General features: G+C 39.3%; 1 protein-coding gene across 1 annotated transcript in view; it reads right to left on the bottom strand.

Moving 5' to 3' along the window:
* Positions 1 to 1,933: 1,933 nt before the first annotated feature.
* mafa (MAF bZIP transcription factor a) overlaps positions 1,934 to 18,489 on the bottom strand; it is a 106,505-nt gene continuing 89,949 nt past the window's right edge. Inside the window, exons 3-4 of the mRNA XM_028476929.1 lie at positions 12,789 to 15,657; positions 1,934 to 1,951 (exon numbers count right to left, since the gene is read on the bottom strand). The gene's annotated coding sequence lies outside the window, so the exon portion shown is untranslated. The remainder of the gene's footprint in view (positions 1,952 to 12,788; positions 15,658 to 18,489) is intronic.

The raw sequence follows: 18,489 nt of genomic DNA, 5'->3' as shown, positions 1-18,489 counted from the left end.
CAATCACAGGGCCAAATGAAATTATTAAGAGGTGTTAAACTTATTAATCATTAAATTAGCTAAATGATCCTCCAAGTACAGCCTAGATGAATGACACGCCATGTTTTAATGCAATTTGCCTCACCACTTTTGCAGCAGGTGAAGGTCGTGAGAGGCCCATGGCACAGCCAATTTTGTTAAACCATTTATTTTATCAATTTCCTTCCTAAGATTTGTATTCCTACCCAAACATGAAGAAAAGAGGGCAATCCAAAAACAGTAAAAATGTTTTTCCACTACCTGGTTGTAAAGGCAAATCAAATTAGATGTGTCTGCAAGCCAGAACAAATATTTAGTGTGAAAGTTAGGGTTACCGTGGCTCAGGTGGTAGTGGGTCGTCTTCTGATCGAGAGGTTGGGGGTTCGATCCCAGTACCTGACTATGTGTCGAAGTGTCCTTGGGCAAGACACTGAACCCTAAGTTGCTCCCAGTGGTCGACTAGCGCCTTGCATGGCAGTCCTGTCCCACTGGTGTGTGAATGTGAGAGTGATTGGGTGAATGAGCTGATATGTAAAGCGCTTTGAGACTGCTTCAGTGTGGTGATAAAGCGCTATATAAATCAAGTCCATTTACCATTTAAGGAATTTAACAAAATCCCTAACTGTTTGTGTAATATCATCACACTCTAAGTAGTCGCAATGGATTTCTTTTAAGCCTTTCCAATAAGCCATAATACTTGCACTGTTATGGCCAAAAATCAATATACCATCATTTTTTGTCAAGTTTTGAGCTTTAAAAAAATATTTCACAAAGCTTAAGTGAATTAATTAACAACAAACAAAATGTCATTTATACTTTTTTTATCTTCTAAGAATGGCTTAGAAGACAAAACAGTTTGAATATTTTATTTTTTGTACTGTTTAACTGACAAGACAATGAATAGATTTCTTCCACTCAAAGGTAAAATAGCAAAATGCAATAATATAACCAAAAAGGTAAATAATAATAATGTTTGACAGTCACGTATTCAGTGTAAAAATGGCTTTAATAGGTACAGTATCTGAATTTAGAAAATATCTTGTCCTCATGTCGCAGTGATTTATTTTTATTTTTCTTATGGTCTGTGGACTAAATCTTTCTGGACAAACCAGTAACAAAGAACACATTTTAATTTAAATAATCTGTAGCACGATGGTGTAGTTCAGGGGTACCCAAATTCTTTTCATTGAAGTTAATCACGGTGGAGGGACACCGGCCAAAACTAAACATCCATGTTGCATTGCTTGAAATTAAATATGCCAATAAAATAACTGTGTTAAATAAACACTAAGTTGTTTGAAATTGAAGAACACTTTTCGTTATTGTGTTTCATGGCATAAAATATGATACATCTAAATGTCTTCAACGACATTTAGTACAATATAAATTCAACAAAATGGGAGACAACATACCCCGCCTATTCAATCAAAACACTACATTTTCCCTGCCTTGAACAATCCTTTAAAATTTGAGAAAAATAATGTAATTTGACATCAGCTTTAAATACATTTTTCTTATAAATCACTGTACTGTATTTCATTAATCTAAAAAATCCGCAGTTTCCAACTTCAGCTTCCTCCTACGGTCTAAAAAAATCATCCTTGTCAGGATAAAAGAAGTCTCTATAAAAGTTGATGCGAGTGTGATTTTTTTGTCTTTGACAGTACATGATTGACCTCAGAACAGCCCGATGTGAGCTGGAATTGGCACCTGCAGACCTTAGTGACCCTAGACAGTAGATGAATAAATATAACAATGAATCTAACCAAGGAACATTATCTTTTTCCATTGTAATAAATCAAATGTCTTCTTGTGCTTTAGGGTCTGTCTTTGTAATGAGCTCACTCATTGTACAATGTTTCCGCTTTGAGACACATTTCTGATCATGCCTTTCAAATTCATTTAAATGTGTCCTGTGTGTGTGTGTGTGTGTCTACGTATGCATGTGTATGTATGACATATAGCCCACTAGTGCAGATTACAGTCCGAGGGGATTTAAATATAATTTTAATTAATCTGCTCACCTGAATTTAATGAGACATGTCCAAGGGGCTGTATGCATGTATGAATATGCACGTGAAAATGTCCATATATGAAAGTGTGGGGAGGTGTGTGTGTGCTGCATCTGCATCTGTATGTTCAAGTGTGCATGCCTGTGACTAATGAAGTTCATTGTCGGACTTCAAATAGCCTCCTTCACTTAGTCTTCCAAGAATTTGCATATATTATCCGTTTGATATCAAGGAAGACGGGGTCATGGAGACTTCCATGTGTTTACTATGTGAGCTGCACCACTTTTTAGATAATAGAATACAAAGCAGTTTCAATTGGTATTATTACAAGTTTGATTATATGATTAGACTTGGATCAATGCGGACATTGATTCCATAGCAAACAAGGGATTAGAGCATTATGTGCTCTCTGGACGGTTCAGCCGACGTGATCTGGACTTGTTCGACAGGCCGACAGACTGACCTGTACAACCTTGACCAAGTGTCCATCGATATGCAACACAAAGGTTGTGGGAAAATTTCGGTGAGACTTTGCCAAAAAAAGCTGATGTATTTCAGCATTAGGACAACCCAATATTAAAACTATAGTTTGTCATGTTTGATTGTTTGCTATATATCATTTTTTGCTATTTATCATTATATTGTTACATTTTCTAGCACAAGGAATACCAGTAAAATAAAGCTCATTTATGCAGATCTGAGAGAGGCTTCTGCATTTAACACTTTTAAAAGCAGATTGAAAACTCAACTTTTTGCACCATTTTATAGTTAGATGTTGATGTCTGCTTTCAGTGTGTTTGTTTGTATGCATATTGTATGATCTACTTAATGTGGATAATTTTTATGTACATGTTGAGCTTTTATTCTGAAATAATATATTGTATTTCTAATTTGCAAGTGGTCGTTGAAATGACTTGTTTTTGACTGTGAAGCACATTGTGTTGCCTCGTGCATAAAATGTTCTAGAATAGAATAGCCTTTTATTATCATTACATAACATGTAATGAGATAGAGCTCCCCATAAAAATACAAACATAAGAATAAACAATGTATATACAATATAAATAGATTTTAAAGATTGAAATCAAACTATATGAATAAAGTTTGATTTCACTTTTTTTGACTATGGCACTGGGCTTTTGTAATATTGACTAGGTCCCGTTTCCTCCTAAAATATTAAGATTTTGTATTGGAAGTGGTAATCTATTCAGCACTTAAAAGTGAAATGAACAAATATTAGTATTAACCTTGTGACATAATAATAGATTTGCTGCTAATATCTTGAGTAGAGCTGTAATCAGGCCTCAAAAGTTTAACCCAACACAGACTGAGCCTGACTGAATCTGACTCGAATGAAGCTGATTTTTTTTAGGGCTGAACCTGTTACAGCCCAACACTATTCAAATCTGTGTACTCAAATAACTCAAGAACATTTGAACAAGTCAAAAACTCACAATACTGCCCCGTCAGGTGGGCCCCTCCATGGATGGTTGGGGACGGGCTTTCTCCGGGCGGCCTTTCCCGGTGGCTTGCCCTCAGGGGTCCACGGGGAGCGGTAGACTCTGCCTTCCAAGGCAGGTGGCGCAAATTTTGTCCTTGCATGTCTGCTGGTGCAGTGGGTGCTGCTCCACTTTGGGCGGCTCCACCCACTTGGTGCCACGTGCACTGCATTGTGGGCTGTCTGAGGCCACAGGGGTACTTACCTTTGACGATCGCCAGGCTCACTGTGCTTGCGGCCAGAGTAGAGAGTGGCTTAGGGCTCTCTGGGGCTTCTGCCCCTGTCCCCGGGTGCAGGTAGGGTGGCTTGGGGCATGGGTGGGTACTGGTGGCGGGCCCTGTTGTGGAAGGTCGGGTGGAGGGTGCCTTGGGGCCTCAGCTCCCATGGCTTGTTCTTGTGTGTGAGAGGGTGCCACTTCTCAGCTTGGGGTCTTTGGGTTGCCCGGGATTTGGGGGACAGCTCAACCCTGGGGGTGGCTTAGTCATCCTTGGCTTCCATTGGGTGCTTCCAGCCTGGTTGGTCTGCCAGGGTTCCAATAGTGGCTGTTGCACGCATCGGTTGTGGATACTTTAGGCTTTAGAATAAGCTCTTATTGGGCCTAACCTTGATCCCAACTATCAGTTCTAGGTGTAAGCACCCACCCTCTACCTCTGTTCATGGCCACCATCATTATACTTAAGCATTGTGCTGCGTCACCCTCTTGAATCTTTCCACATTTGTCACCAGACTGGTTGAGGAGATTACACCCCACAACACAATATGTACAACTGTAACATCACACTTTTATCCAAAGTAACATACAACACGAGAAATTAGGTTTAAAGGACTTGCTCAACATCCTACAGTATTGACCCAGGTTGGATTCAAAGCAATGACCCTCCGATTACAAGCCCACTTCCTTAAGTTTCCTTACGCCACAACCGCCCACATTATACTTTCAGCACAACCAAAATAGCTTGACGTCAATCACCCCTCCAAATGTCCCACCGTAACTCCCTCTTCCCTGTCCCTTTCCCTCTCACACAGGTGTAACACTGCCCTCTCTTTTTATGTTTTTCCTGTAATAAAGTTTTTCTTACCCTTCCTTAGGGAGAGCTAATGATGGTCACAATCAAGCAATAAAATAAAAGTATGCTTTTCATTGCAATAATAAAACATGCAGTGTTGACCTTTGATTGTATATGCAGACAAGGTAAAAAAATAAATAAATAAACAAACGGTTTATGAGTCTAGTTTAAACACAATTTATTTATTTGCTAGAGGCCAGCCTTTGATTCACCTCCCTAATATCCATTTGTGCTCTAATCCAAACGCATCACCTTATCGCTCATTCATAGCGCAGCACCCAAACCTGACCGGAGCATTTATAAAATGAAGAATTTGAGACTGAACCTGACACGGCCTCAGTAAGGGCCTTACTTGTTATTGGGTGGGCAGTTCTAATGTTGCAAAACCACGTATGATAATGTGTTTGACTCGGTTCCAGCAGGACATTGCTGCTGTGCAGCTGTCAAGTCTATCCATGTTACTCTGCATACAATCTACTGCTGGTGATTCACTTACTCTCATGTCATCCTTTGCTAAAAAAAGAAACTGCAAATTACAATTATGTAATGACCCAAAAATGATTTAACTTTTATATAAAGTATAATCATTCCAGCATCTGTTATTATTGACCTAGGTTGTTGTATACAATTTTCTGCTCACATTACAGTGCCACTTATGTGGTGGATCTCTGAGTGTGTGTGCAGGCATGTGTGTGCGTCCGTGTGAGTGTGTGTGTGTGTGTGTGTGTGTGTGTGTGTGTGTGTGTGTGTGTGTGTGTGTCGTTGTTGGCATCGTGCATGACTGTTGTCAGGACGTGGTTGTCAGTGTGAAAGACGACAACAAACATGCACACATGTTGCCAGGCATTACACAATAGGCCTACACAAAACGCTCCCTCCGTCAAACACAATTGTCTGTTCCTCTCTCTTTAGCTTTTGTTTTGTTCTGCCTCATTTGTGATGGTATTTTTTTCAGTAAGGGATACACAAAAACATTGCTTTTTTCCCCAGAGTGAAGAGTCCTTTACAATCATTTACATTAACAAAAACTATATTTTACCATTACAATAACCCCAGACAATAGCGTATATCCGCATCATTCATTTTGAGCAACAATTGAATAGAGGTACATACTTCCATTGTTCTGCTTGAAATGTGCCGTAGCGTAATCATATTCCCCTCTACTTTGTGTATTAGATAATGAGAAGATGCTGATAAGTTTCTCAATAAAATCTGTTCCTCACTGGCTAATCCACATCATGCTCCATTGTGAGGATCACAATGACGGTTTATTATTGCTTATTCACAGCTCAACAATGATTCCAACATTTAGAATAAAGGAGCAAACACTTTGTGTCAGATCACACATCCATTTAAAAGGACACCCATTGTTCTTCATTTCTGCAGCTCTTTAGTAAATACCCCCTCTTAACAAACCGAATCAAAAAAGCTTAGAGGCTCACTTGTGAATGTTTAGTGGCTGCACCCACTAAATTAGATGCTGGGCACACAAGTACCGTTATACGTCTGACTTATAGTCCTGATTAATGCTGCTTTACGCAAAAATCTATAAATATAAATGTAGCTATTTTCCTGAAAACTTAGAAGCTTAGTGCATCTTTCTGTTTGGCTCATCAGCTTATCTGCTGTCACGCATCTGGACTGTAGAAACTCACTGATATTCAGGCCCTTAATGAGAAGCAGAATGACACTTTTATATTATAGCTCTTGCCCTACCTTTCTCCATTCCAATGACTTGATTTAATAAATTACTGTCCAATAAGAACTTTTATGATCTTGGCATATGTTGCCTTTTATAGGTGAAAATAATTGCATTCCCAGATCACCCTGGCCATTCTGAACATGAGAATGAGACTAGCAGAGCCTACAAAATGAGATAGTTTCACAGTGTCTGCACAAGTCCTTCTCATTTGGGTCGTTATACGACTCCCCCTCCCTCGTTCTCAGTTTCCTGGCATACCTTCACAAGCCCTAACCCCCCCTTCGCCACTCTCAACTCCACTCATGCCTAAAGAGGCCTGCGCTTGCATGCCAACAGGCACTCTTAAACCCACAATACCCTCCCCCAATCAGCCGCACACACACACGCATATGTATATGCACACCACCAACACACACACACACACACACGTACGGAGTCTTGTTTTTGAGTTTGCGCTGAAGTGTGACAGAAGCCACTTGACAGGTGACACACACACTTGATGTTATCAGGTCAGGGCCACAGATTCAGCCTCCTGAGTGATGAGAGACTGTCACTTGCATTGTTTATCCATGCTATGAGGGGAGAGAGAGAAGGTAGTGACAGAGAGAGTGAGCACTTCTTTCTTTCTTCACCATATATCACTCAAGGGGAGGGTGAAGAAAAGAAAAGGACAAATCCTGTGCTCTCTGCGGACGGCAAAGTCTACGTATGTGGAGACTCCAGTCTGCAAACACAGTGTGGATATCCAACAGCTTTAGTCATTTGGAGAAATGTGCTGAAGTCCACTAAGAATTGATACAATTCTGCTATTGGTTTTGTCAATGGGTGATAATGAATTAACTAACTGTAAACAAACCCCAGACTCGCCTTATTATTTGTGATGAGCTTTGAATACTTTCACAAAACTATAAACTACGCCTTTCCTAGAGGCAGTTTTCATAATGATAAAGCTAACTATAAGACACAGATGGTAACAGGGAATAATGAAGATTGATTTTTGTGGCAGCAAACATGGGAAGATAATAGCTAGTTTTTCTTGTACTATGGAGGAGAAGTGAAAATTAAAGTGAAATGTTCACCATCTGGGAGCATGGGGCCAAAGGTCAATGTGTGTGAGACTGTGGTTTCTTTTTACTTTATTATGAATGTAAAGAGTAAAAAAAAACAAAAAAAACACCCATTGGAATCCTCCAAAGCAGATTACGTAATGGTGCATAAATCTCTTCTTCTTTTCTTCCCCTGTCCTAATGAAGCTCTGCATGTGAAAGATATCATCCATAAAACAACATATAGACATTGAGAAGACAATTTGACAAATTTTCTTGTTACAATATTTATTAAATTTAAAATATCTTTAGCACAGGTTAAAAATGTTTCACTCCATCTACCATGACGGCCTCAGATTTTGATGCGATACCATGTTTAATAAGAAACTCTCAGAGAAACCAAAGAGGTATACTTCTCACGTCCTTTGTTGATCTTTTCACAATAATTCACATTTGTGTTCCTCAGGCAGAGGCAATTTTGGCATTGAGGATAACCATTGTCATCGGAGAAATTGAAGCGTAAAAAAAAAAAAAACAAGATGAGTTTACTTTACAAAACCAGGAATTCAGAATGAGTGAATGTTTGTTTCACCAGATTAATTGTGTGTTTATTCAGATTGTTCATGTTATAGTAGTAAATGTGTGCTTGAAAGCAGACCAGATTACAGCTGGTGATGTAAATTTTTTGATTACGTACAATGGAAAACCTTAACATTTTTTATATGATTTTGCCATCATTCAAATTTAGTAATAGATTCTCAGGATATGTAACTCAATATGGAGTTTTTGCTTTTGAGCGTGCCATTGCAATGGGAAACAAAAAGTACCATCAGTATGACACCTTCACTTCATCCTCATATTCATGACTGGTTCACAAACCAGTCATTTTTTTTTCGTGGCCCAACAAATGAAAACATATAAAAGATAACACGTAACATGAGCAGAGCACTGTAGTAAATGACGGGTCATGTGGTAGAAATCATTGACAGCAAAGACAAAGTTTTTTTTTTTTCACTTTTGAAGTTGTTTACAAACTATCTCCTTCTTTACAATTGATATGTTTTCCCTGTTGTTTCCCATGTTTTCTTTTTGTAGTCTTAGCACATGCCATACGAGAAGTCTGGATTACAAAAGTACCTGAACAAATTGCTTGTATATTAGCATGCATAGCTGTTTGCTATTTACATCCTATTTACAGACTCCAACTGAGAAGAACAGGATCTGCAATACATTTTCTTTCATGTGTGTCATTTACATTTCCAAGATGGAGAACAAAAAAACCAGACTCGTACCGGATTGTAGTGCATGCACACAAAATACAAGGTTTGCTTGACTGAATAAATGTGGTTTTATTCCCCATTATTAAAAAGGGAATTGCTCAATTCTGTAACAGGCTGTGACCGGTGCTACTCAATTGCATAACACAGATTTCTGTTTTTTTTTTTTTTTTTTTTTTTTTTTTTGTCCTTCTTTGTCTGGATTGCGCACCAGTCTTTGAGCACAAGAGGATTGGAAAGGTTAATTTACGATGCTAACCGTGCCGTGAAGGGAAAAGTAAATAGGAAAAAGCATGCCCAGCACCAGAAAAGGACATTAGGCTGTGGCTACGTCTTTCTCTCTGCTCCCTCTATCTGTCTGCTGAAAGCAGTAGGGCCCTGATGTGTACAAAGACACAGTGCTATCATCATCCATCATTGCAGACATGCTAAGAGAATCTTACACCGGTGATCGGCCAGTAAGCAGGGACTTTGCACCAACACTTCAGGTTTTTGTATTTCTTTGTTTTCATTGTAGTAATGAAAGGAATGACAAGTTAAATAACAAACAATGAAGAATAAAAAAATAGATCCTTGTGAGGAGAAAAAAGAAGATGCCATGAGGAATAGATTCAAAAAGAATATATTACATGATAATAATCAGCCCATTGGTTGTCTATTGCTTTAAGATGAATTCATAGTTATTGCAGAAAGACCGGAAGACATGGATGTGAAATCCTATTAGACCAAAGACAGTGTTGTCTATAGTGTAATCACAGAGGAAATAACTGGGTTGTGGTTGTTGTGGTCTTAAAAAAAGTTGCTCATTTAGTGAGAAAAGCTTAAGCATCAGATCTTTAATTTTACCCGCCACTGCGGGTCATTTGTCCACCTCCAGCTCATTTACAATCAACTTCTAATAAAGGCAATCAGCAGACTATACCCTCACCGGGGGTCCATAAACACTTGATTTCACAGAACTGCCTTTGATAAAGGATCAGGGTGACTGCCGGAGCATGTTAATGTGCTTTCCCATAAAGCTTATCTCTGACTGAGGTCATGGAGGCCAAGTGGCGGGGGACTGATCGCCATTGCAATAAGACCCTAGAAGCTGTTACCTCGGCTTACGACCCCTTTGACAATAACAGAGTCGGCCAAGGTCTACCTTTGGATAATCAAACTCCTCATCCAGGCCCTTGTGGGAAATAATGAGGACATTTACTACGCTACAATTGAAATGAGGGGTGAGCACAAATTAACCTCTGGTAGCAAGGAAGGGGCTCATTGTGATAGGAATCATAAATTCTTAATTGCTCAGAAGCGGCAATATTTTAAAAGCATATAATAATGAGAGAAAAAAAGCACATTATTGTAACCTAAACTACAGAACCATGGTTTAAGCAAAGTTTGAAAGCATGTAATTTGAGATCAAAAATATATTTTTCATTGAACAAAGCAAAAGTAAGGTTTAAGACTTTTTCTTCCAAATCTATAATTTGAGCTGCTTAATTATGTTTTTTCAGGTGTATGTGATGATACTGTATAATTTAGTTGAATAAAGATGAGAGCATTGAAGAAGACTTTGATAGCATATGGTTATCTCCTGCTGTCTCACACTCGCTGCTCTGCAGGGGGGTCCAGAAGGGATGTATTTGTAACTTTCTGCACTCTCGAAACTTTTCACTTCTTTAAAACTGAAAGAGTGCACCCTGTTCACAGCAGGGAGAACAGCATGAGTCCGAGTATCTTCCTTTGAGCCCCTGTAATCTCTCTTTTACACCCTAAAGATAAAACCCCTAATGCTCCCCACAAACAAGCCTTTGCCTCAGATGGAAAAAAAATGAGTGCTTCCTAGTTTCCTGATGTATTTGACCCTGTCTTGGTGCTCACCAGCTTTGTATTATCACAGTCATTTCCCCTAAGCCACCACACATTATTTTTCCACGTGTATAAGCTTCATTAATTGTGTTCTAGTGCACAACAATTAAAATCTATTCAAGCATTTTATACATAATTAAATCAATGTTTTCTGGATCAGTTGCAGAAAACTAAATCAAACTGTAAGAAATCAGACTGCACATCTGATTGCTGCAGACTGACGTATGTTACTAATTTATTATTATTTAACATGTATTTGTTGACTAATGAATGCTTTAGCTCTTTGTTAGGCTGTTTACAACTGGTTTCAGTTTTTTTATTAGTACTAATCTTTGTGATGCTAGAGATTTGGTTCATAGCGTTTATCAATGGTATTACAACGAGGTCAGCTCAGTGCAGTTTTTCCAATTGAGGTAATTTGGTTAATCCGATTCTCTCCACCAACAGGCCGAGACCCCAACCCCAAATCTTCTTGGGAGCCCAGCTCATCCCAGCAAAGGCCTGGGTGGCTAACTGCCCACCCAGTGCTCAAGCTTAGATCCCAGCCAGAATGAGGTGGGAGCGTTGGTTTTAAAGTCTCTATTAGTCATCCATGTCATTATCTATGTGACATAAGGAGGTCTGCTCTGTCTTTGCTCCTGTCTGGTCATTAGAAAAAGCCTCATCTACACTTAGCTATGTCAAAATCTAAGCTGCCTAGTAACACACTGTCTCTCAAGCACTTGTAGAAATCCTCTAACAGCGTCGACAAAGATGTTCTTATTTTATGAGTCATGTTGTGATGCAGGGGTGGACTGGCCATCTGGCATACAGGGCATCATCCTAGTGGGCCATCGACCCGAAGTGGGCCGGTCAGCTACGTTTTTTTATTTATTTTTGACAAGCGAGTGGAGGCAGACATGGTAACAGGTGGCCAAAAATGGTCCAAAAGTGAAACAAAATGTGGCAAGAAAACGGTGAAAAATGACAAAAGGCCCCAAAAGCAGTCAAGAGTGGCCAAAAAATAGGCAAATGAAGAGGAACCAGGTCGTACGTAACGGCAAAGGGTAGCTTTAAGGGGAAAATGTGGCAAAGAAGAGTGAAAAAGGGCAAAAATGTGGAAGAAAAAGGGGAAAAATGTAAAAAAAAAGGAAACAAGTGTATTTATTGGGCTAAAGATAGCTTATTGGGATAAAAGTGCCCAAAAGAACTTGCAAAAATGAACAAAAAATGTTGGAAAAAAGCAAATGTATTGGCAAACAGTAGCTAAAGTCTGAAAAAAGTTTAGGTAAAAGGGGGTTAAAGTTTCCTCTTTTAAGGTTTTCTGAGGAAATGATAATCAAAATGAAGACATAAAGAGCCACATATATATGTAGTGGGATGATTTTGGTCCCAGTCCTCCCCTGTTGTGACGTGGACCCACAATATACACTTCTGAGAGTCAAACTCAAGCTCATTTTTTTTTAAGCTAAACAATATTTTTCTTCCCAGTGTTCTCCCTGACTGTTTACTCTGTTGCATGGCCCTAATGTGTTTCTGCTTCAGTGCTCTTCACACATATACACACACAACCAAAGCTGTGATGACACTAATAGAGTGTTTATCCAGGACCTATTAACCAGTCGAGAGAATAAACTAGATTATAATCAAATAAAGTGAGGATAAGGTAATAAACTGTGTGCCCGCTAAGTTTACTCTCACTGACATGCTGCTTGTACGCTGCTAATGTATGACAAAAATAAGCACAGCGCCTTACACATGATTAGATTCTGTAAACTGTTTTTACGTCATCAATCACAATGTTGTCTTTATGACAACAATCGCTGCATATATTTTCATTATCTGATCTTAATGTCCTTTGATCACTGCAATGGAGCATTCAGCTATTGTATCTATCACTTTTAAACAAGAAAGAGATATTAAAATATCACTCTTTTGTGCAATTAAAAATAACAAAAATAAATGAGGAAAAATTAGGTTCTGTGTATTTTGTTGTTATTTTTTAAAGGTGTATGAGCTGAAGGAGAATAGTGGATTCCACTCTTCTTCTTCTGTTAATTATGTGAGGACCATATGATGAAGGAAGAGGGAAGAAGGGTAGTTGAGGGAGCCCAATGGGGTAAATCTGAATTATTAGAGCTCTGTATATCACATGACCCTGCCCCCTCCTCTTTTCCCTATATCCATCATGTTAATATACATACAGCATGGCCCTCTGGGTAATATATCTTTGACCTGTGATTACGCTAACAGCTTATTGTTTGCACACTGAACAATCCCATTATGTCGACGATCTGTTTACACACAGCCCTGTTGTTTGGATTAGCATGACGTGTGTGTGTGTGTGTGCATGTGGCCAGGAACGGGACTCTTTGTGTGGATGTGACTCTGTGATTTACAAATATCAAAGCCGTCCGCACCAGGACAGGGTCAGTTAAAAAATGCTCATAATACCAATTTATTATTTAGTGATACATTTTCGAGTTGAAAAAACACAGAATATTTGAAGCAGGATGTTGGATTTTGTTACATCTATGAAGAAATGGGACTTTGTTTTACATCTAACAAGGTGGAACGCTCCACGACTTAGCGAGACACATTCTTAGTGTCTTGTTTGTTACCACACATGCCTCCAATTTGAGAGACATCTTCATCCTTCCTCAAATATTTAATCTTCTTTAACTAATCACTGCTTAGTCACAAGACATGATTCCAAGTTTGTTTACATGCAGACCGTAAAAACCCTCACGTGATTGACGTGACAGAGTTTGATTTAAGTATATTGGCTCATTTGCATTGGATATGTCTTTTATCATTGTTTGACATTTTTGTAGAAATACAGTACGAGAGAGACACTTGTTTTCTTATATCATCTTAACTATCACTAATATTGAACCTCTTTCATTACTGTCTGTAGAACATTTCTAATACTTGCTGACAAAGTGTAAATATTCTGTGGGGAGACATTGATAACATGAGGAAAAACATCTGGTTGATGTAAATGCCATGATCAATAACTTAACTCTGTCCCCAGACGGGAAGTGAGGTCACGACAGCACAGGAAGCTGTTTGACTAAAACAACAACAAAGATGACAAGCCCCAGTTCCACAGGTTCAGGCTGTAACTGAAATAGTTGTGAAATGGATATGATAACCTACAGAATGTCAGAACAACCTTGAAATTTGATCCCTCTACGAAAACCTTGCTTGATTTCTCCGTACCCCGCTGCTTCGCGATGAAACATTTCTATCAGAGCGAAGACTCATTGAGACGTGCAAATCCTTTGACTCAGAATGAATAAACAGTTGCTGGCAGGATTCACTGTGCAATTTGTGTGCTGCCACTTAATTTGAGCGCCCCAGTTTGCCTAATCGCATCCCTTGTTCTAACAACGCTTGCCTTGACCAGGTTCTGTCTGACATTTAAGGTTATATCCATATACCATCGAGGGGTTTGAAGTGCTGTCTGCGTTGCCGTTGGAATACAAAATGGAAAACTTAAAGCTTCTTCTGCTGTCTTACTGTATCTTATGTGATCAAATCAATAACATTTAAAAGCTGACAAAGAGCTTGCATTGTTTATGAGAGTCAACCTGCTGACTACCTGCAAATTGTCTGATAGAATTATGGTCACATTTCATCTACAGTTCGACATGCAAAGTACAGCATCTGAGACTATACACAGTGGATATTCTGTACATATACACAAAAGCATTACTCCATGGTGCAATGTAGGGTTGTGCATTTGTATGCATGCACTCACACGTGTGTTTGTTCCTATGTTAGCTAACATTTAGTTTTCCCCATCGCCGTATGTGTTTCTCAGCCACGTCTTTTGAAAGTCAAGAGAGGCATGCAGCAGAAAAGTAGGAAGTGGACTGTGTAGCTGGACAGGTATCAGTTCCTCAGAGCCCAGCCACACATGTAGAGGTAGAAGATGTCAAACGGTGAAGGTGACGTGTTCAGTAAGCTTGTATCTTTCCTGCTGCCTGTGCAAATGGCGTTATGTCTTCACTCGAGAAGGGCTCGTCTTTGAGGCTTTTTGCTCTTTTTTTTTTTCTTTTTTTCTGTGCATGTTTTCCATTAGTTTGTTGGGCTGTCAGCAGAGTTCATGGAAGACAAAAGTCCTCGTGTCTACAGTAGAGTCAGTGAGGTGCGTTCCAACGTGTCGGCCCAGGAACGAAGCAATCAGTTCAAACCACACCAAGAAAAAAGTCCCTTTCAACCAGACGACAGCTTTCAGACTACAGTATCAGTTTGTAATTATTGCAATGACAAACAATAATTAAGAGTATCAATAGAAAATAATGTAATACATGTTAAAAATAATACTCTCGGAGTGATAAATCACACTCATGGCTTGGGTGACTAGCTTACATTTGCTGCTTGGTTGAACAGTTTTGTCAGCAGTTTGTAGAAAGTTTTGCTTACTTCCTAATGAATGAGGATGCCAGTAGCTAACGATTACATGGATCTATCTGAATATCTGAAAAAAACTTATTTTAAGTTATTCTAAGATAGCCACATACTGGGGTGTGTGATCTAACAAGATGGGAAATATTCACTACAGGTCTGCTCCATGCTGTTGTCTTCAGTCATCTCTATTTACATGTACTAATGTGGATATTTGTGAGGAAGACTAGACTGTTACATAAAGAGAATAAGAAGAGGAAGATATACAATTTTTACAGCCAAAAAAGTCTAAAGCCTAAAAAAGTGCTTAAAATGATAATTACACGGGCTCTGATTAGTTATGAATAGTAGAGATAATAAATGGAATATATGGAAATGTGATTACTCTATTCACTGTAATGAGGATTTATGAAGTGGGTGAGACTGAATCTGTATGTTTTCCTATAGGAGGAAAATGATTCATCTATTTACATAAGCATGCATCATTGATCTTCTCTTTGAAGAGAAAATAGTTTCGGTTGAATTTACCTTGCTTTATCAACTTGAAATTTTACAGTCTCTTTGTTCATTTTTCCTTTTTTTCTTATAAAAAAGCTGGAGGTAAAATATCTCAGAGGGAATCAGGAAAAGTAAGAAGCTTTCAAGAACTTTGCAGTGGGGATTTCAGGGGAGTCTTAATGCGGCTTGAGCGGTGATCTTCGGAGTCGATTTGAACATTGTGCTTTGGAGGAGCCTCAGTGTGATTGGTTGATCACTCTGATGTCATCACTGCTCAGTCTTTATGATATCTGAAAAAAGGAAAGAAAACACAGAGGAGATAAGATAAATACTTTATACATCAAGAAAACAGAGTTTTGGAGTTAAGCAACCAACAAACACACACGCACACACACACACGCGCGCGCGCACACACACGTCCGAGACCCCTGTCTGAACCCCTGCCTTCTTGTCCTGGGTTTACAGTGACACTCACTGAGTCACCGTCGCTGTATCTGGAGTGTGGGGTGGGCTTCTGTGTCACCTGTGAGTGTTCATGGGAAAAACCACTTGGCTGAGATTCAGAGTGACAGTGGCGAGAGGACGGGGGGGGGGGGGGGGGGGGGGGGGGGGGACTTTATAATCAGCTTTAATTAAGGCCAAGAAGAGATGAGCAATTTACTAGCATGGTTGTTGGTTCTACTTCACATCTACTCTACATCATTCAGTTTGTTTTAATATAGTGGATTATTTCAACACAGGATTTTGTGAGATTCTCCCACACTGTGTGCATTCCAGATGAAACATGATGGATGGGCTGATGGAAAAAAAAAGAAATCATGTTTTTTTTTTTCATTGAATAAAATTGCTAAATTGGGGGGAAATTTGTGCAATATTTGATATTCCTGATATTCAATTTCAGGATTTTGGAAAAATGTATATTTCTTTCAACAATTTGAGATTTAAAATGATTGCCATCGTGTGGTAGAAGCGTGGAGAAACTGTGAGACCTGCTAACATTATGAACAGAATGAATAGTATGAATTTGTGTATTTGGAGGGGGTTTTATCTAGAATGGAATCAGTTGACACAATGATTGATGTTTTCTATTTTTTTATATTCTCCTGCGGGCCAAAATGGATGCTCCAAAAAGTAGGCTCTGAGTTTGACACGTAGTTTAAAACCTTCATTAAAACAATGGAATAAATAGTAAAGTGTTTTCCTAAAATCATGATTTTTATTATCTTATTTTTATTTTTTAAAATAAATTCAATTTCTATTGGGCAGATAGGAAGCATAGATGACCTCAAGCCAGATTATGGCTTGACAAAATATAAGATGAGATCTATAGAATGTTAGTAAAATATGTAGAATTAAAAACAGACCTTCTGCTAGTTCCAGTGAGATTCAGAAAACTTTGTCTGAATAAACAAAACCTCAACTTAACAGACCTTCTGCTATTTCTCATTTTGTTGACTAAAGGTCAAGAATCCGTGCACACTGGACACAGTTGTATCTGTTTGACTTCTGATACGCCGCTCACACGTCACTAAAGGCCTTTATTTTGTCCACCTTTTGCACAGCGGTGGAGCATGTTCTTTGAGTTAAAACCCTCACAGCTGAGATCAGACATATTGCCCTAGGGTATGCTACATCCACTCAGTGCGCAGCAACCACCAACAGTCCGGCTCTTCAAGACCTGAATGTGGTCCCAGGGTGTGTGATAATAGAGTGTGTGATGGGAATGCAGGGCCATTTGGACCTCCAAAGCCAGGTGTTAGCACTTCAGCTCACTGCCTCATCAATAATTGACAGAGGCAAACCAATCAGAACAATTTGCTCCCCACAGGGAAGTGCTAGAGCAGCCTAACACCAGTGAATCATTAATGAGGCAATTAGCTGAAATGGTTAGACGGTTAGCCCTCACTGGCAGCACTCCTGTGACCGGTCTATGAAGAGACTCATTCTACAGCGGCTGTGTATGATGGAGTGATGTACTAGCCAACATAAGCTGGGTGAGAGGAAAGGCTGCAGAAATGCACAACAGTGCTTGGACACAGTGCTTGGTGTCCTTACGGTTGGAATGTATCTTGGGTCAGTGATGCCAGCTCTCCATCTGTTGACCACAGCTTAGAGGGCCAATAATGGGAACAAATCCAATTGGCCATTACCATGGGAGATTGACCTTTATTGGTTGTTACCATTGCACAGACCAACAGAAGCTGTCTCCCGGGTGATTCAAGTGTGGGAGAGCCTTTATGGACATGGATGAAATCGACCTTGGTGACATCACTCAAACATGGGGAAAAGCAACAACAATAACACCAAAGATAGAGTTTGTCTTTGAAGAGTGGAGATCCTGGATTGTTGTTTGAGAGGAAAATCAAAGGCCCAGGGGAGCCGCTCACAAAGCCTCATCGACTGGCCATATTGAAACCATTTCATAGTTTATCAATGCTCCTCTGCTTGCTCCTTCAGCCATGGGCCTAGTACAGGCTCAATTAAACTAGCAACCTTGATCTCAGGAACAAACCATTCACAAATTACACAAAGCTTTGTACCAATCACATCCTCTAACATACTGTATATCTACCAAAGGTTAACAGAGAAGATAAATGTCACTATCATGTTTAGCTACAATGAAAAAAAGACATCAACATCTCTTGCGTGTTCTCTATTGCAATAGACTGTGTACATTTTTGAGTCATTAAACCACATACACAAGTTTACCAATGTATACACATTAAATGTATGTACCTTGTACCCGTATATAAATAGAAGGGTTTGGTTTAGAGTGTGGGACAGAACAAGATTAGCTTGGGTTTTCATTCAATGCATGAACAGCGTGATATGTAATCACAAAACACTCTTTCCTGGTCAGTTCTGGTCAGACTGCCCTAAGTAGGCCGGATACCATTGCACACTGATAGCACATACCAAGGTCTCTGCCTGAGGAGGCTCAGCCATGTTTTGACTACCACTATCAGCAACATACACAGCAAGGAGAGCACCAAACAGCAGGCAGATTCATAGAGGCACACACTCAAAGCTGCTTGGTTAAAGGGTCCATGTTATGCTAAATCAACTTTTCTGTGCTTTAAACATGATAAAAGTGCTATCTGGGATTCATACACATGCACAAA

This window comes from Gouania willdenowi, chromosome 3 (assembly GCF_900634775.1).
Source record: "Gouania willdenowi chromosome 3, fGouWil2.1, whole genome shotgun sequence".
NCBI classification, from domain to species: Eukaryota; Metazoa; Chordata; class Actinopteri; order Blenniiformes; family Gobiesocidae; genus Gouania; species Gouania willdenowi.
The sequence above is the reverse complement of the archived record's forward strand: the minus strand, read 5'-3'. Positions and strand labels throughout refer to the sequence as shown.